The sequence below is a fragment of the Hemitrygon akajei genome, unplaced genomic scaffold, assembly GCF_048418815.1.
Source record: "Hemitrygon akajei unplaced genomic scaffold, sHemAka1.3 Scf000111, whole genome shotgun sequence".
NCBI classification, from domain to species: Eukaryota; Metazoa; Chordata; class Chondrichthyes; order Myliobatiformes; family Dasyatidae; genus Hemitrygon; species Hemitrygon akajei.
The window spans coordinates 213,121-235,510 of record NW_027331997.1 but is presented as its reverse complement, the minus strand read 5'-3'; the positions used below and the strand labels follow the sequence as shown (position 1 = coordinate 235,510).

General features: G+C 47.4%; 1 long non-coding RNA gene across 1 annotated transcript in view; it reads left to right on the top strand.

Annotated features, from left to right (window-relative positions):
• The first annotated feature begins 13,739 nt into the window (after window positions 1–13,739).
• The window catches only part of LOC140723386 (uncharacterized), a 72,009-nt gene continuing 63,358 nt past the window's right edge, over window positions 13,740–22,390 (top strand). Inside the window, exons 1-2 of the long non-coding RNA XR_012097878.1 lie at window positions 13,740–13,842; window positions 16,594–16,761. This is a non-coding gene — a long non-coding RNA (uncharacterized lncRNA). The remainder of the gene's footprint in view (window positions 13,843–16,593; window positions 16,762–22,390) is intronic.

Sequence of the window (22,390 nt, the reverse complement as noted above, 5' to 3'; positions counted from 1 at the left end):
GCAGTGCAAAGTTATGAAAGTTGCAATAGAGCTGGTAGTGTATGAACCAGATCAACCAGATACAATACAACTGAGAGATGGATATTAAACATAAGACTATAGACGTGGGTGCAGAGTTAGGTTATCGAGTCTGCTCCACCATTTCATCATGGCTGGCCCAATTTTCCTCTCAGACCCAATCTCCGGCTTTCTCCCTGTATACCTTCTTGTCCTGACAAGTCAAGAATCTATCGCCCTCTGTCTTAAATAAGCACAAGGTCTCGGCCTCCACTCTGCCTGTGGCATCGAATTCCACAGATTTACCACTCTCTGGCTAAACTCATCAATGTTGCAAATGGGCGACCCTCTATTCAGAAATGGTCTCCTCTGGTCCTAGACTCGCCCACCATAGGACACAGCTCCTCCACATTCAACCCATCGAGGACATTCGGTAAGTTTAAATTGTATCAGCCATCATATTCTCTTCATATGATAAGGTATTCAATCCTGGAATCACTTTCGTTAAACTCACTCAAATGTTAGCCCATTTTCCTAATATCATCGGCCCAAAACATCTTACAATCTCTAAGCGAGCTGTTGTGCTTTTTCAGTTCACGGCTGGTATGTACAGATCACGTGAGGTCCTCGGTGATGTGGACGCTAGGAACTGAAAGCTGTTTATCCTCTCAACCTCAGATCCATTGGTGTCAATAGGAGTTATCCCGTCTCCATTCCTCCTGTAATCAACAGCCAGCTCCTTTGTTTTTGCGACATTAAGGGAGTTTTTTTTACTTGACGGCACTGTGTCAGAGAGATAACTTCTTCCCTGTAGGCCACTTCGGTATTTTTTGAGATTAGTCCAATTAATAGGGTATCGTCGGCAAATTTAATTAACAGATTGGAGCTGTGGGTGGCGATGCAGTCATGGATATACAGGGAGTAAGGGAGGGACCTCAGTACATGGCCCTGAGGGGCTCCTGTGTTGAAAGTCAGAGGGGTGGAAGTGAGGGAGCCCACTCTTACAACCTGCTAGCGATCTGAGAGGCAAGGTCAAGAACGAGATCCCTGAGCATCCTGTCGAGCCTGGGGGGAATGATGGTGTTGAATACTGAACTGTAGTCCAAGAATAGCATTCTCACATTAGCATCCTTCTTCTCCAGATGTGTAAGGACGGTGTGTAGAACAGCCATTGCGCCGTCTGTCGATCAGTGGTGTCGGAAGGCAAATCATAAGAGGTCCAGCACCCTCCTTTCGTAAAAGGGTTACATACACTAATCACACAGGCCCGCGTCAGTCACCAAGTAATCTCAATGCCCCGCTGTGTCCCCACAACCTCGTGTCATTCCCCATACCCATCCCATTGCCCCACTCTCAGCACACTTCCTCGTGTCAGGAACCAAATTAATCACTCTACCCGCTCACGTCCCATAGCCCCGTGTCAGTCCCCAATGTAATTAACTGTGTACGTGGAATTCTGATTATATTATGCTGAAACATCAAAGCATAAATCGGGAACGGACAGGTCCTGTTCTGGAAAATGCACAACGGAAATGTGAAGGTATTTTAGTCTGCACTTACATGGGGTTCTGGACAGATTTGCCCCATTCAGACAGGGGAAGAACTGTAGGGTGAAGGAACCATGGTTGTCAAGAGATGTGATACAGCTGGTCAAGAGGAAGAAAGAAGCTTTAGGAAGCTGACCTCAGGATTAGAAAGGATCAGGCATGACTGTAGATTTACAAAGTAGCCGGGGACAAACTGAAGAATGGAATTAGGATAATTAGAAACGTCTACAGAAGGTCTGCAGTGGCTTTAAGGAAAATCCCAAGCCATTCTAGATATATGTGAAGAAAAAGATGACTGGAATGAGTGTAGGACCGGTCGGGGATAGAAAATGAAACAGGCCCCTGAGGTCGGATGAAGAAGGGCAGGTCCGGAATTAAAACGTTTGTTCAGTATTCACCAGTCAGAGGGATATTTGTGAGGAGAGCGTTAAACAGTCCGATGTGCGACAACATACCGAGGTTAAGAGAGAGGATGTACTGGAACCTTACTGGAAAAAAAAAAACAGTAGGTTAAATACGTCTTCTTGTGTGATCGGGAGAAAGCCTGAGTGACTGCGGGAAGCGGTGAGTCCTACTTCAGTGATGGGCAAATTATCAGAGAACTTTCTTAGAAACAGGATTTACGAGAATTTGGAGAAAGATTACCTAATTTGGGAGAGTCAGTATGGCTTTGTGAGGGGCAGATCATGTCTCACGACCCTGGTTCAATTCTGTGAGGATGTGATGGTTATACTTACGGTTAAGCCTGTTAGGACCTTTCAGAAGGCTTGGTATCCTGGGAAAGTTGGCTTGTGGATTCAGGACTGACGCCCCAGGAGGCAGAGGGTAGTTGTGGGTGGAGCGTTTTCTCCCCGGATGCTGTTGCCAGTGGTGTCCTGCAGAGATCTGTTCTGAGACCCCAGGATATTTGTGCTTTAAATGATGTGAATAAATAAGTGGAAGGGTGGTTTATTGTATTTGCAATGATGTGGAGGTTGGTGGAATTAGGGTTAGTATACAAGGTAGTCAGAGTTTACAACAGGACAGTGACAGGACGCAGAGCAGCGCTGAGAAGTTACAGATGGAGTTCAACCCTGAAAGGTACGAAGTGATTCACTTTGGGCGGATAAATTTGAAGGCTGAGGTGATACTCTCTCGAGTCAACCGAGGGCCGCACATTAGTACGAGATCCACAATGGAAAGAGAGTGATGAGACTCTCTCCAATAAGCCGAGGGCCGCTCATCGGTACGAGAACCACAATCGGAAGGTGAGCTTGAACACTTCCGCTGTTCTGCACATACTCACAGAGACGCTCGAAAGGCAATATACATGACAGTAAATCAAGAGGAAAAAAAATACAACTTCGCGGCAAATGATACAACAGCCTGAGAACCTGCTGATTGATCATAGATTTTGCTTACTATATTTGTTCAAACAGAGAATGGATGGAGAAATAGTGGTAGAATTGTGGCAGGTCTGAGAATATCTTTAAAGTTAAACAGACTGCATCGCAGGTCACGGGTGTGGGGTGGTCAGGTCCTTCACTGGCAGAGGTCAAGTTCCTGCCAAACGGCCCATGTGTGCGCTGGAAAACATTGTTCTTCAAACTGTCCACAGCCCTCGCTAATCTCCAGCGGACACGTTCCCTTTTTGACGACAGGTCTCTGGAATATCGCTGCGGATCTTTTAAAGTGTTTGGAGGAATATGTGCAGTGTATTTTATTGTAACACATGTCAGCTGTCACTCTGATTTCCATCACTCAAACCGCCCGGAATAACTGGAACGAAGGAAAGAAAAGATGATGAAAGTTCCCCTTTAATAAATAAGTGTTCTCCAATTCACCCGCCAGAACAAACTCCCGTCAATTTCAGAAGCGAATGTGCTCCGTCAAATATTTCAAATAAATCGACTTCAAGCTGAATGCCTGATTTAAAAGCAACAATGACAGAATATATCTTCATTTAAATAGCTGAAGCCAGGTATCATGGAAAATAACATGGGGGAAAAAAGCACATCATATTTTGTTTTAAAGTAATTACATTGCAAAATCCCTTGAGGAGTCAAATTCATGACAAGGGGATTGAGACAGTAAAAATAGTTTAACGTAAATGTTTGTGTAGTTGGTTGTCACTAATGTCCCTGACGTGATAGCCACGCTAATTGCCTCAGTGGAATTGCTCTCTCCTCAATAAAAGTCTGCTAAACCGATGCCCAGTCAATCTGAGCAGCTGAAACGCTCCGTAGAACTGAACGCTGCTTCTGACGGAATATGGGATATCCGGCGATTTACTACATCGCGGCCATTTTCTATCCCGCACTTGTAGCGGTTGGTGTCCCCGGTAAGATGCCGGAGCTGGTTACTTTATGTATGGTGCCGTCGTTACTCTGCTGCGGTATCCACACTCTTACTAAGCACCGATGCTACCGTCGGCTGAAACGTGTTTTCGGAATGGAGGATTCAGGCATCTAATGGTTTTATTTCCATTTGCGTACTTTGTTCGAAGTGATTATTCTTTTGTCAATTACGTATATGCCGATATTGCCATTGTTTCATAATTTCACCTCGCTAGGCTTTCTGAAGTGATGCCGGTCTCTGCTTTTTTAGGTCCGAGTTTCAATCAGTGCAGACACTTCGACCTAAAAACAACATAGCAGCTTATTTAAATGACTGTCCAGTCTATTTCCGACACGCGGGTCTGTAAATGATAAATTGTGTTTTGTATCTTTTGATTCCACTTTGTCACGGCTGCAAACAATCCCTTCAGCTCTTTCACCTCTAGTAATGGAAATGGTGTTGTTTACTGGGACGATCGTCCGTTCACCGGTACGTGAGCCGTGGAACTCAGATTCTTTGCTCTAACCTGCCCAGCCGGAGTGCAGCGACACAGACTCCCGCTTTCCACTTCCAAGACCCAACCCTGCATACCATCGGTAGAATGGGGGCATTCAGGGAGATGACCATATCTCTAATCTCTTTTCAAATTTCTTGCAGTTAATTTAACGGCGATTGTGATCCTCTCTCGGGGAAAATGCGGACTCTCCAAATGCATCACCCGTTACCTGGTTGGAATGGCCACAGCGGATCTGCTGGTGGTTATCGTTGCTGTTTTAATGGAACAGACCAACAATATCTACATTTATTCCAAATCCCTGCTCATCACTCCTGTATGCGCTCTGACACTTGTATTGCGGGCTGTAATGACGGACTGTTCTGTTTGGTTCACGGTCAGTTTTACCTTCGATCGCTTCATTGCAATATGTTGCGAAAAGTTGCGGGAGCGATACTGCACCGAGAGAACAGCAACTGTGGTTATCGTGACCGTGGTTATAGTGAGCTGCGGGACAGGGGTCCCGTTTTACTTTGTCATTGAACCTTACGTCATAATTGACAACACGCCGTGGCGGTGCACCACCACATATGAATACGCTACTTCACCCGTGTGGAAAGGATACGAATTACTGGAGAGCATTTTAACACCATTGCTACCAATCGGCTTAATCCTGTTGTTTAACGGGTTAACCGTAAGGCATATCGTTGTGGCAAATAGAGTCCGCAGAAGGCTTCGGCACAGCAGCGATAATCAGAAAGATGCCGAGGTGGAAAAACGCAGAAAATCGATGATTTTGCTGTTTTCTATATCAGCTAATTTCATATTATTTTGGATGCCCCATGTAGCCCGTTCTCTAAAATGGCAAGCGCAAAACTTTTTTTACGAGGACAGATATTTGAGTTCCCCGGTATACATCCTACAACAATTTGGGTTCATGTTACAATTTATCAGCATGTGCACCAATACTTGTATCTATACACTGACACAGAGGAAATTCAGAGAGGAGCTGAGGAATGGAATGAAGTGTGTGTTTACATTAAATGGCCATCTGTGTAGATAACGTCCGCCTCCAATGGCAATTCAGCGGAGTTTTCAAACAAAGCCGTTTTACAATGAACAGGCTTGGCAAATATGTCATAAATTCAAACATTCATATGCCTGGTCATCCGGGAATTGGAGAATTGGCGGAAGATTGCTGACGTGATACAGTTCAGGTAGGTAGCAATACAAACGCTCAATGCTGCTACCGTGATTGTTAGATTGGTTGAATTATGTTACAATCTATCACAGACACTGGCCTGTCTGTGAAAGGTACATAAGATTCGCTTATGTACATGGACTAATTTTACGTACTTAAATAAACGCTGGTTGCGCGAACATCTGATCATGATATGTGTCTGACAGGAAATTATAAATTGACAATGTCAATGGCCACTGAAATGTGTCAACAAGGCAGGGATGGCTTCAGGGCTTTCCGAGTTTTAGGTGTTTCAAAATGGACAGGGTCGGGTATCAGAGTGTAAAGGGAGTGCGATATGAAACCAGGGATAGTATCGCAGCTGCAGAAAGGGAGGACAACGTGGAGCGTTCGTTTGTTGTTAGACTGTGAGACGAACACAGAAAAATGAAGGACGTGATCTCTCCTTTTGGAGTATTCTATACAGCTGCCCACAAGTTGAACAAAAATAAAAACGGCGAATGAAACAGGGAGGTACCGATCGGGAAGCGGAACTTGGACACGTGTCATGTTATTGGCAAGGGCAACTGAAAATTCCCTAATATTCTTTGGCACATCCCCAGGGTAAAAGGTTTGGTTATGACAGAAATCCTCAGTTGTGTGCTGGAAGGATTCATGTCACTATATGAAGACAGGCGGACTTGCGAACATTCCATACGGTATCTAATATTAGATAAGGAAACGGATCAGGTGACAGATCTCTCCGCGGGTCAGCATTTCAGAACGACAGGGAGAACTCCTCGACATCCACCCTGCACGCGGATAGGACCGGAGAGCACGGAATTATTTAATTGCGATATATCGGGCTACCTGGCAGGAACTTGGGAAGTAAATAGGAAAATGATGTACTCAGGGAAATGCACAACACATATGTGGAGATTGTTCAGGAAACACTTACATGGGGTTCAGTAAAAGCTTGTCTCATTGAGGCAGGGAAAGGACGATAGCGGAAAGTAACCCTTGCTGACAAGAAATTGGAACAGCTTGTCAAGAGGAAGAAAGAAAGATACTTAAGGTTCAGGAAGAAAGGATCAGATTGGCTTAGGGCGAGTAACAATGTAGATAGAAAATGAATTTAACAATGGACTTCAAAGTTAGAAGGAGAGTAGAGATGCACTAAGATAAGTGAAGAACAGAAAGATGACCAGAGAGAGTGTGGGCAGATCAGATGTAAAAGAGGAAAACTTGTGTCTGGAGTCCAAAGAGGCCCTGAAGCTCCTCACTGAATACATAGGTCAATGTGAACACAGCGTCAAATGGCAGATATGCCAGAACCTGCCGACGCTGAGAAAGAGGATGCGCTGGAAACTTGGAAAACATTATGATAGATGATTCCCCGGTGCCGAAAGAGATATAGTCCAGGTAATTTTGGAAGGCGAGCAAAGATATTGCTGCACTTTTGGACAGGATATTTGTGTCTTAGCTGGCCACGGAGGTAGAACTAGATGATTGGAGAGTGGAAAATGTTATTCATTTGTTGACGAAAGATAATAGGGATATTTCTTTTAATTATAAGCAGTCAGTCTTACAGCAGTAGTGGGTAAACTACTGGAGAGGATAATCGAAGAAGGAATTATGTGTATTTAGAGAAACGTAGTCTGGTTAAGGAGAAACAACATGGCATGTTGTCCTTTATTAGCCAGATTGAGTTATTTGAAAAAGTGAAAATAAATCAAATAGATGAATTAGAACAGTCGATGTGGGGGCATTAATTATGCTCAGGCTTTTCATCAGCTCCCCATAGTGGACTCATTCAGAAAGTCAGAAGGCATGGGATCGAGGGAAACCTGACTGCGTTGATTCAGTATTGGCTTCCTAAACGAAAGCAGATGATGTGGTAGACAGAGTGAATTCTGGCTGGAAGACAAAGGACAGCCGTGTTCCGCATGGATAGTCGAAACTTCGGTACACTTTACAACTCTATTGCGAGTCCGCAGTTACAGTGCTCCAAGAAATAGGGTTGAGGAAATAATCGATTTAATCTGATCACACAGCAGCACCTGGATAATTAATGGAATTAGGGCTGACGATGTAAACAAATCGCTGAGCGATTGACTGCACCAGCGCGTTTTCTAAACTGACCTGCCATTTACATATTACAGGGCAAATGCTACAATGACTTTACAACCTGATTTCCAGTGAAGCCCTAGAACTTAAAACCAGCATTTCAAAGTGTTCAGCAGCAGCTTCTGGCGCTTATTAAAAGAACCAGCCTTCCAAAATGTCAATTCCATATTCCCAATTCAGGTACACACCAATTCATCTGAATGCCAATTTACCTCTGAATCGTGGTTTTATCGTATCGGGTGCAGATACGCTCATATTTCGATCCATTTAACCCTGAATCCACATGGCCGGTGTGGAATCCGTGTCTCCCTCTGAAATCAATAATAAATGAAACACACAAATCTACACAAACTGAAAACGCAGCGAAGGCAAAGCAAATATCTGGGCTCATACTTGTCTTCCTTGAAAACCATCGCAGGCAATTGGGGAATACAGAATAAACAATTTCCAAAGCTTCCATCTTCCCATGCTATAACCATTCAAGAACAGTATCAACGACTTTATAGATTGGTCGGAGCTGCGACACACTGAAGTTCTAACCCAGACATACAGTCAGACACCGATAGGGATCCACTGCACAGAAACAGGGTCTTCAACCCGTCAGGCCACTGAGGAATTACTTAAACTGCCTACTGCCATCGACTAAACCCGGACCGTGGCCATCCATATCCCAGTACTTATCCAATTATTTCGTAAACATTGGCATCGGAATCTCAATCACTGTGTGCGTTGGCGACACTGTCTACCCTCTGACCACCCTCTGGGTGAAGAAGTCTCCCCTCATGTTTCCAGTAAACTTTTCACATTTCACCATTCGCCCATGATTTCTAGTTGTATTCTCGCCGAACATCAGTGGAGAAAGTCCGCTTGCATTTACACTCTCCATCCGCCTCATAGTGTTGTACACCTCTATGAAATCTCCCCTCGGTCCCTACCCGCTCGGGAATAAAGTGCTGACATATGTAACCTTTCTTTTTAGTTGAAAACTTTCAGTCCCGGCAATAGCCGCATAATTTTTTCTGCATTCTTTTAGCCCTTCTAGTCCATGCTGACCTGTTTTTCTTGTTACAGCCTGGTTCCAGCTACCTGCACCAGAGCCTCCATACACCTCCCATCCACGTCCTCACCCAAATTCCTCTTTAGTGTCTAAATCAAACCCACATCCTCCACTTCCACTGGCAGCTCATTCCACACTCTCACCAACCTCTGAGTGAAGAATTCCCCTTCATGTTCCCCGAAAATAATTCACTTTCACCCTGAACGTATGTCCAATGTCAGGGTGAGAGGGAGGAAGGGGCAGAGAGGGAAGACAGTAAGGGGAGGGGGTGGTCGAGTGCGCAGTGGGAAACAAAGCGGAGAGGTTATACTTAATATCTTTCAGAAAAACTAATTGTTTGAACTTGCGGCAAACATACTCTCCATACCCTGTACATTCGCAACCAAATTATTGATCTAGATGACAAGCAGCAATGGTTGATATTCAAAGTAAATGTTATTATCAGAGTACATATATGTCACCACATGCAACCCTGAGATTGTTTTTCCTACAGGAACACTTGGGAAATCTATAGAATAGTAACAGGATCAATGTCAGATCAAGTGGAGCATAGAATTCAACAAACTGTGCAAATGCAAATATCATTAAATATCAATGAATAATGAGAGCAATGGGGTGTAACCCTGGGGAACCTCACTCGGCCCGGGCCTCGAGTCCAATAAACAGCCTCCCACCATCACTCTCTGCTTCCTACCATCAAGACAACTGTGCATCCAGTGAGCCAGCTCTCCCTGGATCCCGTGTGATCTGACTTTCCACAGCAACTTACCATGCTGAACCTTATCAAAGGCCTCACTGATTCCCATATCGGCCCCGATCCTGGGACAGAGGTGTCACCGATCAGACGGCATGGATTTAAACAGAGGATGAAGAGGTTTAGAGGGATCTGAGGAGGAGATTTGTCACTCAGAGGATAGCTGAAATCTGGAGCTCAATGCTCGAGGTGGCGGTGGAGGCAGGTTCCTTCACAACATTTACGAAATGGATGGGAATGGAAACTGCCGGGATAGAGTCAGCTACGAACCAAGTGCTGATAAATGGGACGAGTGTAGACAGTGAGTGGATGGTCAGAACAGGTATGGCCGGCCAAAGGCCTGTTTCCGTCCTGTGTGATCCACCACTCTGGACATGCTAAATTAACGATGGTGGCACCGCAAGGCATTGATTTCAAAACTCCACACCCCTCTCCAACCTGAATTAAACCAGACTGAACCCCTTTGTCACCATTGCGAATATCTGTTTCTGTCAAAGTAATATACAAATTGATCACTTCTGCTAAACAACTGGCAATTGATGAAGTTCCTGTGTCTTCTTCCATTAATGTTGCTGCCTTACAGCTAAACTAACCCTCTCACTGTATCAAAATGAATGATTAAAGCCGGCCCCAAACACTGTGATTTCATCCCAGCACATTGTAACATGAAGCATTTCACTGAGGGTCTGATGGAGACACAACCCGTGCCCTCTGCACATGTAATCACATCTCCCCAGCTTCTGACATTTCAAATACTCTCGGAATGGTTTTCTGATTCAGTCTTAAAGTTATTGTATATTCAGCTCGTCGTCAGACCTGACAAACCGTGTCTTCCCACAGCTGGTTCCACCTGTTGGTGTGTCCTCTTTCCTTCACCTCCAGGGAAGCTGCATCTCCACACAAACTCCTCACTTGAGACGACTGTCTGTACCCGTGATACAGGAAATCACATCTCTCTCACTCTCCTGATACCGTGTCTGACCTGCTCACCTCCGGGTATCCTCCCTCAACAAGCTTCCTCCTCAGTCACCGTCTGTGAGATTATATAAAAATACAATTACTGTAAAGCGATCTATCAGGCAGCCCCTGTACCCCTCCACCCCAGAGCATGTTTCGCTGGTTAAAACTCTCTCTCTCCTCACCCCTTCTCTGTTCCATTCGCCTTTGCAAACTCCAGATATGCCAGCTGATGCGAATCCACTGTGAGGACATTTATATCTCACAGGAGGATGTAGAAACCCGTGTTGTTCTCTGATACAGAGGTCACTGACACCCCACCGCCATCCCAATCTGCACCAACAGCCCATGACGGTGACAGCTCTTCCAGACACTGGGGCTTTGTAACAAACACCATGTTAACAGCAAGATTAGACAGTAATTCATTTGAAGAGAGAATTGCTGCTTCCTGAAAGGACAGTCGAACGTCCGACACATCGGAGCAGATCCTCCCCCGTTCACAACTTTATTTGACCCGGGTCACGGAACGTCCGATCATCCAACTTTCTCACAACCCCACCCCCCATCCACCCTCCCCCCCGACTACGGCCCCGCAACCTTCCCTCCTCACCCCACACCCACAGTCCACCCATAACCTCTACCCACACACACACAGACAGATCCCCTTTACCCCAAACCCCTCCCAGCCTGGGAACCACAACTAACTGATCCCACAGCCCGGGCTCGGGCGCAAAGCTAAAACCGGGGCTGCGGGACCGGAGAGCCCGGAGCCTCCAGCCGTCCGGCAGAGCTCGTTCCCGGCACTTTTCATAGAAACATAGAAAACCTACAGCACGATACAGGCCCTTCGGCCCACAAAGTTGTGATTCGACGGCAACCGGCCCCCGATTTCCACAAACCCGAGATCAGACCCTTCTTCACGGACGCCTGAACAGAAGAACCGCCGGCGACAGCTCCAGTCGGCACTGCGCCTGCGTTTAGCAGGAGGTTCTGGGCTGCACCAGCCGTGGCCGGAGGTCCCTACAGAGGGACCAGTGACCGGAGGCGGGAGAGACAACGGAGAGGTAAATCACAAACACGACAAAGTCGGCAGATGCTGGAAATCCAAAGCAACACAAACAAAACGCTGGCCGAACTCAGCCGGCCGGGCATCATCTATCAGAGAGAAAAATCACACTCCCACTCCACCTCCCGCATAAAACAATGCAATCAGAGGTTTATGATCATTTTCAACATCAAAAGATTGCCCTGACACAAACTGATGAAATGCCTCACAAGGAAACAGAATGCTGAGCAATTCTTTTTCAATCTGGGCATAACGTGTTTCTGGATCAGATAATGAACGAGTTGCATCCGCCACTTGTAGCCATTCTTTATCATGTTATGATCATTTTCAACATCAGTAGATTCCCCAGAGAGAATCGGAATGAAAATGTTTGGACACCAGGAAGTCCCGCTCGGAGCGGATAGTTCAAAGGTTAATTTATTATCAAAGCTGGTATCCGTAAACAATTCTTGAGCTTTTCCTCTTCTCCAGAAAACCACGAAACAAAGAAAGAGCATGAAAGTCGTTCAGAGAGAAAAATCAAACTTCCACCTCAAACCCCGCATCAAAAAGACAGCATCCCGATCATCAAACCCCCAAAATCCGCACTAAACCCCTCCCGCACTAAAGGGAACAATATCATCGACCGCACCCCCCCCCCGAAAAAAAACAACCCTACCCCGCACAACTGCGGAGGAGCCGGTGTCACCAGTGTAGAGCCGGCCGCATCGGGAGCAGCGGACACAATGGGCGACCCCGGAAGATTCACAGGTGAAGTGTCGCCTCACCAGGAAGGGTGTTTGGACAACGGAGAGAGTTCGGCCGTTCGGCCCTTTCACTGTGACACCCCGAACTCCACATCGAATCCGTCCAAACGAATCTGGGCGAAATTTAATGACCAATAAATATAATTCCTCTCAGCGGTCAGCTGTCTGAATGATTCCCTGACTCTGAGAGGAAGGGGTATCTATGGTCCACACTGTCAGGGTGTTGAGTTTACCTTTACAAGCTTTACTATTCTACCGCCAGGACTTAAGAGCTTTTTAAAGCTATTATTAATGCTTTTTGAGATGGTGATTTAGATGCATATCATATTTTTACTGAGTTAAGTATTGTATGTAATTAGTTTTGCTACAACAAGTGTATGGGACATTGGAAAAAAGTTGAATTTCCCCATGGGGATGAATAAAGTATCTATCTATCTATCTATCTATCTATCTATCTACCAGGAGACAAAGACTGCAGGGACGAGAGGTTTTCTGTTGACTAATACACTGTGTGTGTGTGGTGAACTGCATATACCTGTCTGACTGCTCCTGTGGCTCCTCCCACAGACCCTGCTGACTGCTCCTGTGGCTCCTCCCACAGACCCCTGTATAAAGGCGACTGTGGGCTGCTGCTCTCCCTCATTTTCCCCAGGATGTAGTGTTGTTTATTCTTCCAGTCAATAAAAGCCGATATCTCGTTTCCTAAGTCTCAGCGTGAGTTATTGATGGTGCATCAGTGTGGACCCCGCTGGCAATTCTGGTGTTGTGACCCGAATCGAGACAAACACTACGCTGCCCACTCCACCAACAACACGGCACAGCCGGACACCTAACAGGGGACTTTACATCTCACAACACTGGATTCAGTGATGAAACCCGTGATTAATGTTGTTGTCCCACCGAAAAATCCATTAAAGTGATTTTAAATACGAGCGCTCCCCCACAGGTGACGTCACACAGCTCCCCCCCCCACTCGCCTGACGTCACACATGGGCTCCCCACACCGGGATCTGCCCTGACGGGCGCGGTGTGTTACGTCACCCACGCGCTGCTGTGCTCGAGCTTTATCGGTTTAACGGCTGGGCTAATAGTTAACTGTTTATAAACATAGACTGATTTAACTGAAACCCGCACATTTCCTGTGTGGGTCTGAATTGTGTGTCGGGATGGGATGGGAATCGAAATTATAACCCTGAGAACTCTGTGACCTGGGGGTGGAGGGAAAGGGATCGGGGAAGATATGGAGGGAAAAACTAAATACGAGTCTGGTGTAAATATGGAAATAGTATAGGGAAATAATGAAATAATTTGGGAAGTGCGGCGGTGGGTCGGGCAATATATGAAGGGGGAGGAACAGTCACCGAGTCACGTGATCCTGTTTTACCGCGGATCGTCAGCATTTTCCGAGGCTCCGCCCAACGCCCGTGACGCAATAAGCACATTGCGCATGCTCACATTCCCGGGAAAGGCAGTGCTGTTTTTTCGTTCTTTGTGAAAGCGGGACAGCGGTGAGATCGGGATCGGGAGGGGGTTCTCGCCCCCTTGGACGGGGAGCCGGAGGCGGTTTATTCTCTGCGGGGCAACACCAACAATTTCCCTTCGGTGAGTATTGAAGCCGGTCCCGAGCGGGGAGGTCTGACGTTGGGTGGTGAGTTAACTTTCCCGAATTCAAACAAGATCAAGCCTGCAGATGTTGGAAATGCGAGCAGCGCGCACAAAATGCTGGAGGAACTCAGCAGGCCGGGCAGAATCTAGGGGAAGAATACAGTCGACATTACCGGCCGAAACTCTTCGGCAGGACTGGAGAATAAAAGGTGGGGGTGGGGAGGGAGAGAGAAACACAAGGTGATCGGTGAAACCTGAAGGGGGAGGGGATGAACTTTCCCGGACTGGCGGCCTCGCCTCGCTTCCTTCACAGAATCTGCCGGGGTCGTTCCGGGTTGTGAGACCTTCACACCGAACCGTCTGAGATGAGCCGCCGCTCAGCCCCTGTTGTTCTGGTCCTATTAGCAGGATGAAGTAAAACATGTTTCTATATTGTTACTGACAGAGAATTGTATAATTTGTGTTCCGTGTGTTATCTGAATGTACTTGCCTGTGATGCTGCCACAAGTCAGTGTTTCTCTGTACCTGTACCTTCCCGTACTTGTGCACTTGGCAATAAATTCAACAGGTCCTGCGAAAAGTCAGTGAGATTTGATTAGTGATGATCATCTTGGCAGCTCGGTAGGTCGAATGTATGAGACAGTACACTGTTAAATGCAAAACCCTGAACAGTGTTGATGATCAGAGGGATCTTGGAGTCCGAGATCATCACTCCCTGAAAGAGTCCGCACAGATTGATCGGGTGGTTAAGAAGGCAAATGGCGTGGTTGTCTTTATCATTGAGTTCAAAAGTTGGGAAGTTATGTTGCAGCTTTATAAGATTAATTAGGCCACATCTGGAGTGTTTTATACAGTTGTGGTCGCTCTCATTCTCTGAAGGATATCGGGGCTTTGGAGAGGGCGCAGAAGAGGTTTACCAGGATATTGCTTGGAATAGAGGGCCTGAGCTATAACGGGAGGTTGGTCAATCTTATGTTGTTTTCTCCGGAGCCGTGCCGGCTGGGGTGAGACTGAATAGACGTTTATAAGATTACCATAGGATTAGAAGCCATGTCTCATGTTCCATTATTAAGGAACTCCAGCACCCAGGGCATGCCCTTTTCTCAATGTTACCATCAAAGAGGGAGATATAGAAGCCTGAAGGCACACACTTAGTGACACAGAAACAGTTTCTTTCCCTCTGCCTTCTGATTGCCGAATAGACATTGAACCCTTGAACACGACCTCACTTTTTAAATATATAGTATTTCTGCTTTTTGCATGATTTTTAATTTATTCATAGAATAACAGAAAACCTACAGCCCAGTATAGTCCCTTCAGCCCACAAAGTTGTGCTGACATGTTCCTGCCTTAGAAACTACTATGGTTACCCATTGCCCTCTATTTTTCTAAGCTAGTTTTTCTCTATTTTCCTCCGGTGCCGCCAGGTACCTATCCAAAAATCTCTGAAAAGAGCCTATCGTGCCCACCTCCATAACCATTGCCGGCAGCCCATTACACCACTCTCCACCTCTCTCTGACTAAAAAAACTCACCCCTGATATCTCCTCTGTACCTACTCCCCAACACCTTAAACCTGTGTCCTCTTGTAGTTACCAATTCAGCCCTAGGAAAAAGCCTCTGACTACCCACATGATCAATGCCTCTCATAATCTTATATACCTCTTTCAGATCATGTCTCATCCTCTGTCGCTCTGAGGAGAAATAGCCGAGTTCACTCAACCTATTTTCATAAGGCATGCTCCCCAATCCAGGCAACATACTTTTAACTCTCCTCTGCACCCTTTCTAAGATTTCCACATTCTTCCTGTAGTGAGGTGACCAGAATTGAGCACAGTGGAGTGTGACCAGGGTCCTATATAGCTGCAACAAAAACTCTCGGCTCCTAAACTCAATCACACAATTAATAAAGGTCAATGCACCGTAGACCATAGAGTCAACCTGCATATCAGACTTGAGTGTCCTATGGACTCGGATCCCAAGATCCCTCTGATCCTCCGCACTGTGAAGAGTCTTCCCATTAATGCGATATTCTGCCATCATGTTTGACCTAACAAATTGAACAATTTCAAACTTATCCGGGTTGAACTCCATTTGGGACTTCTCAGCCCAGTTTTGCATCCTTTCAGTGTCCCGCTGTGACCTCTGACAGCCCTCCACACTATCCACAACACTCCCAACATTTGTGTCATCAGCAAATTTACTAACACATCCCTTCACTTCTTCATCAAGGTCATTTATAAAAATCACGACGATCAATGGTCCCAGATATACGTATACTGTAAATTTTTATTATTTTGGTTTTTTTTTCTTCTATATCATGTATTACATTGAAATGCTGCTGCAAAGTTAACAAATTTTACACCACATGCTGGTGATAATAAACCTGATTATGAACCTGAGTGGATAGAAGATACATTTTTCCTGGGGATTGAAATGTCTAATACACTTAAGGTGAGACCAGATGTAAGCGACCAGTTTGTCTCTTTCCACAGAGTGGTGGGTAGCTGGACCCTCTGCCTGGGGTGGGAGACCCCACCAGTCACGTGATCCTGTTTGCCCCTCCCATTTATCTGCAGATGTAACAATCTCTTCACACATGCTCACTGTCTCCGGGTGGGTGGTGTTTTCCTTTCTGCTCAGTCTTCAATGTTTAATGTTCAGTGAGTTTTGTTCATAGTAACATTTAATAGAAATGTTTGGTTCTCCTTTTTATTGCTAATCGGCTTCATTGTCTTTCATGTTAAAGTTAGACATGTGGTGAGAGATTTATTGGAAGAAAAACCCCAAATGGAAGCAAACCATGACTGAAGACGAGGGAACAGCAACAAGTGAACCAGCCCGAGGATTGAGAGCACCAACTGGAGAGGACCCATCTGACTCAGAGATTCCAGTGATTTAGTCAGGAGAAAGTTTGGTGAGTCTCATTTACTCAAACACTGGTCCTTCAGACATTACATACCTGCACAAAGGAAGGTAGGAAATAGTTGGAGTGAAACTGAATGTGCCCAGAAGTAACAGTTATGCCTCTGCCAGACCCATTTACAATCACTCCAGGTCTGGTAATGTGCTTCCAGCAGCCCAGCCCTTTGAAATCACTCCCATTCCCTCACAGTGGTTACTCAGTTCAAGATCTTGCATCTCCTGAAGTAGCTTTTGGTCAGTTCTGAGTGGGGAGAGGGAAAGAGAGGGGAGGGTTTATACTGACTGTCTTTCAAAAAGAGTAATTGTTTGAACTTGCTGCAAACTCTCTACCCATACCCTGTACTTTCTCACTAAATTATTGACATAGAAGACAAGTAGCAATGGGTGTATCCCCAGGGAATGTCACTAAGCACGGGACTCGAGTCCAAGAAACAGGCAGTCACCATAACACTCTGCCTCCTACCAATCATCTGTTTGCAGGCCCTGGGGCTCTGTAACGAACTAAATGTTAACAGGAAGATTAGTCAGTAATTAAGATGACGAAGGAATTGTGGCCTCCTGAAAGGACATGCGAGCTGAGCTGTCTGATTCATTGGACCAGATCCACCCTCGCTGACAACGTAATTTACCCCTTGCCCATCCACCCAGGTCATGTTACTTCCGATAACCCACAGTACCCCAACCACCCTCCGTCTCCCCAGTGGCCCCACACCCTGCTGACCATTCACCCCACACCGACACATAGACAGGCCCCCTTCACCCACGTCCACCCTCCCAGCTTGGGGAATCAGAGCAAACTGATCCCGCAATCCTAACTCAGTGCAAAACTAAAACCAGGAATGCAAGACTGGAGAGCGCGGAGCCTCCAGCTGTCCGGCTCGGTCCCGACCCTTTCCCACTGCCACCGGCCATCGATTTACACAAACCCGAGATTAACCTCTTCCTCACCACCACCTGAACAGGAGAAATACCCGCATCAGCTGGGGTTGGCATTGCACTGCGATTTGCAGTAGGTCCCTGTATGCTGTGAAGATCCCCCCGTCAGATATGTAGACCAGAACCATACGTGTTAAGACTCCCCACTGTCGGATATGTAGACCAGAACCGTATGCATTGAATCTCCGCTGTCAGATATGGAGACCAGAACCGTACGCATTAAGACTCCCCGCTGTCGGATATGGAGACCAGAACCGTACGGGTTAAGACTCCCCGCTGTTGGATATGTAGACCAGAACCGTATGCATTGACTCCCCGCTGTCAGATATGGAGACCAGAACCGTACATGTTAAGACTCCCCGCTGTCGGATATGGAGACCAGAACCGTATGCGTTAAGACTCCCCGCTGTTGGATATGGAGACCAGAACCGTACGCGTTAAGACTCCCCGCTGTTGGATATGGAGACCAGAACCGTACGCGTTAAGACTCCCCGCTGTCGGATATGGAGACCAGAACCGTACGCGTTAAGACTCCCCGCTGTCGGATACGGAGACCAGAACCGTACGCGTTAAGACTCCCCGCTGTCGGATATGGAGACCAGAACCGTACGCGTTAAGACTCCCCACTGTCGGATACGGAGACAAGAACCGTACGCGTTAAGACTCCCTGCTGTCGGATATGGAGACCAGAACCGTACGCGTTAAGACTCCCCACTGTCGGATACGGAGACCAGAACCGTACGCGTTAAGACTCCCCGCTGTCGGATATGGAGACCAGAACTGTACGCATTAAGACTCCCCACTGTCGGATATGGAGACCAGAACCATACGCGTTAAGACTCCCCACTGTTGGATATGGAGACCAGAACCGTATGCGTTAAGACTCCCCGCTGTTGGATATGGAGACCAGAACCGTACGCGTTAAGACTCCCCGCTGTCGGATATGGAGACCAGAACCGTACGCGTTAAGACTCCCCGCTGTGGGATATGGAGACCAGAACCGTACACGTTAAGACTCCCCGCTGTCGGATATGGAGACCAGAACCGTACGCGTTAAGACTCCCCACTGTTGGATATGGAGACCAGAACCATACGCATTAAGACTCCCCACTGTTGGATATGAAGACCAGAACCGTACGCATTAAGACTCCCCACTGTTGGATATGGAGACCAGAACCGTACGCATTAAGACTCCCCACTGTTGGATATGGAGACCAGAACCGTACGCATTAAGACTCCCCACTGTTGGATATGGAGACCAGAACCATCCGCGTTAAGACTCCTCGCTGTCAGATATGGAGACCAGAACCGTACGCGTTAAGACTACCCGCTGTCGGATATGGAGACCAGAACCGTACGTGTTAAGACTCCTCGCTGTCAGATATGTAGACCAGAACCGTACACGTTAAGACTCCCCGCTGTCGGATATGGAGACCAGAACCGTACGCATTAAGACTCCTCGCTGTCGGATATGGAGACCAGAACCGTACGCATTAAGACTCCCCACTGTCGGATAAGTAGACCAGAACCGTACGCATTAAGACTCCTCGCTGTCAGATATGTAGACCAGAACCGTACACGTTAAGACTCCCCGCTGTTGGATATGTAGACCAGAACCGTACACGTTAAGACTCCCCGCTGTTGGATATGGAGTCCAGAACCGTACGCGTTAAGACTCCCCGCTGTCGGATATGGAGACCAGGACCGTACGCGTTAAGACTCCCCGCTGTCGGATATGGAGACCAGAACCGTACGCGTTAAGACTCCCCACTGTTGGATATGGAGACCAGAACCGTACGCATTAAGACTCCCCACTGTTGGATATGGAGACCAGAACCGTACGCGTTAAGACTCCCGGCTGTCGGATATGGAGACCAGAACCATACGCGTTAAGACTCCCCGCTGTCGGATATGGAGACCAGAACCGTACGCGTTAAGACTCCCCGCTGTTGGATATGGAGACCAGAACCGTACGCATTAAGACTCCCCGCTGTTGGATATGGAGACCAGAACCGTACGCATTAAGACTCCCCACTGTTGGATATGGAGACCAGAACCGTACGCATTAAGACTCCCCACTGTTGGATATGGAGACCAGAACCATCCGCGTTAAGACTCCTCGCTGTCAGATATGGAGACCAGAACCGTACGCGTTAAGACTACCCGCTGTCGGATATGGAGACCAGAACCGTACGTGTTAAGACTCCTCGCTGTCAGATATGTAGACCAGAACCGTACACGTTAAGACTCCCCGCTGTCGGATATGGAGACCAGAACCGTACGCATTAAGACTCCTCGCTGTCGGATATGGAGACCAGAACTGTACATGTTAAGACTCCCCGCTGTCGGATATGGAGACCAGAACCGTACGCATTAAGACTCCCCACTGTCGGATATGTAGAACAGAACCGTACGCATTAAGACTCCTCGCTGTCAGATATGTAGACCAGAACCGTACGCGTTAATACTCCCCACTGTCGGATATGGAGACCAGAACCGTACACGTTAAGACTCCACGCTGTCGGATATGGAGACCAGAACCGTACACGTTAAGAATCCCCGCTGTTGGATATGGAGACCAGAACCGTACGCATTAAGACTCCTCGCTGTCGGATATGGAGACCAGAACCGTACGCATTAAGACTCCCCACTGTCGGCTATGTAGACCAGAACCGTACGCATTAAGACTCCTCGCTGTCAGATATGTAGACCAGAACCGTACACGTTAAGACTCCCCGCTGTCGGATATGTAGAGCAGAACCGTACACGTTAAGACTCCCCGCTGTTGGATATGGAGACCAGAACCGTACGCGTTAAGACTCCCCGCTGTCGGATATGGAGACCAGAACCATACGCGTTAAGACTCCCCGCTGTCGGATATGGAGACCAGAACCGTACGCATTAAGACTCCCCACTGTTGGATATGGAGACCAGAACCGTACACGTTAAGACTCCCCGCTGTTGGATATGGAGACCAGAACCATCCGCGTTAAGACTCCTCGCTGTCAGATATGGAGACCAGAACCGTACGCGTTAAGACTACCCGCTGTCGGATATGGAGACCATAACCGTACGTGTTAAGACTCCTCGCTGTCAGATATGTAGACCAGAACCGTACACGTTAAGACTCCCCGCTGTCGGATATGGAGACCAGAACCGTACGCATTAAGACCCCTCGCTGTCGGATATGGAGACCAGAACCGTACGCATTAAGACTCCCCACTGTCGGATATGTAGACCAGAACCGTACGCATTAAGACTCCTCGCTGTCAGATATGTAGACCAGAACCGTACACGTTAAGACTCCCCGCTGTCGGATATGGAGACCAGAACCGTACGCATTAAAACTCCTCGCTGTCGGATATGGAGACCAGAACCGTACATGTTAAGACTCCCCGCTGTCGGATATGGAGACCAGAACCGTACGCATTAAGACTCCCCGCTGTCGGATATGTAGAACAGAACCGTACGCATTAAGACTCCTCGCTGTCAGATATGTAGACCAGAACCGTACGCATTAATACTCCCCGCTGTCGGATATGGAGACCAGAACCGTACACGTTAAGACTCCACGCTGTCGGATATGGAGACCAGAACCGTACACGTTAAGACTCCCCGCTGCCGGATATGGAGACCAGCACCGTACGCATTAAGACTCCTCGCTGTCGGATATGGAGACCAGAACCGTACGCATTAAGACTCCCCACTGTCGGATATGTAGACCAGAACCGTACGCATTAAGACTCCTCGCTGTCAGATATGTAGACCAGAACCGTACACGTTAAGACTCCCCGCTGTTGGATATGTAGACCAGAACCGTACACGTTAAGACTCCCCGCTGTTGGATATGGAGACCAGAACCGTACGCGTTAAGACTCCCCGCTGTCGGATATGGAGACCAGAACCATACGCGTTAAGACTCCCCGCTGTCGGATATGGAGACCAGAACCGTACGCGTTAAGACTCCCCGCTGTCGGATATGTAGACCAGAACCGTACGCATTTAGACTCCTCGCTGTCAGATATGTAGACCAGAACCGTACACGTTAAGACTCACCGCTGTTGGATATGGAGACCAGAGCCATACGCGTTAAGACTCCCCGCTGTTGGATATGGAGACCAGAACCGTACACGTTAAGACTCCTCGCTGTCGGATATGGAGACCAGATCCGTACGCGTTAAGACTCCCCGCTGTCGGATATGGAGACCAGAACCGTACGTGTTAAGACTCCTCGCTGTCGGATATGGAGACCAGAACCGTACACGTTAAGACTCCCCGCTGTCGGATATGGAGACCAGAACCGTACGCATTAAGACTCCCCACTGTCGGATATGTAGAACAGAACCGTACGCATTAAGACTCCTCGCTGTCAGATATGTAGACCAGAACCGTACGCGTTAATACTCCCCGCTGTCGGATATGGAGACCAGAACCGTACATGTTAAGACTCCCCGCTGTCGGATATGGCGACCAGAACCGTACGCGTTAAGACTCCCCGCTGTGGGATATGGAGACCAGAACCGTACACGTTAAGACTCCCCGCTGTCGGATATGGAGACCAGAACCGTACGCGTTAAGACTCCCCACTGTTGGATATGGAGACCAGAACCATACGCATTAAGACTCCCCACTGTTGGATATGAAGACCAGAACCGTACGCATTAAGACTCCCCACTGTTGGATAT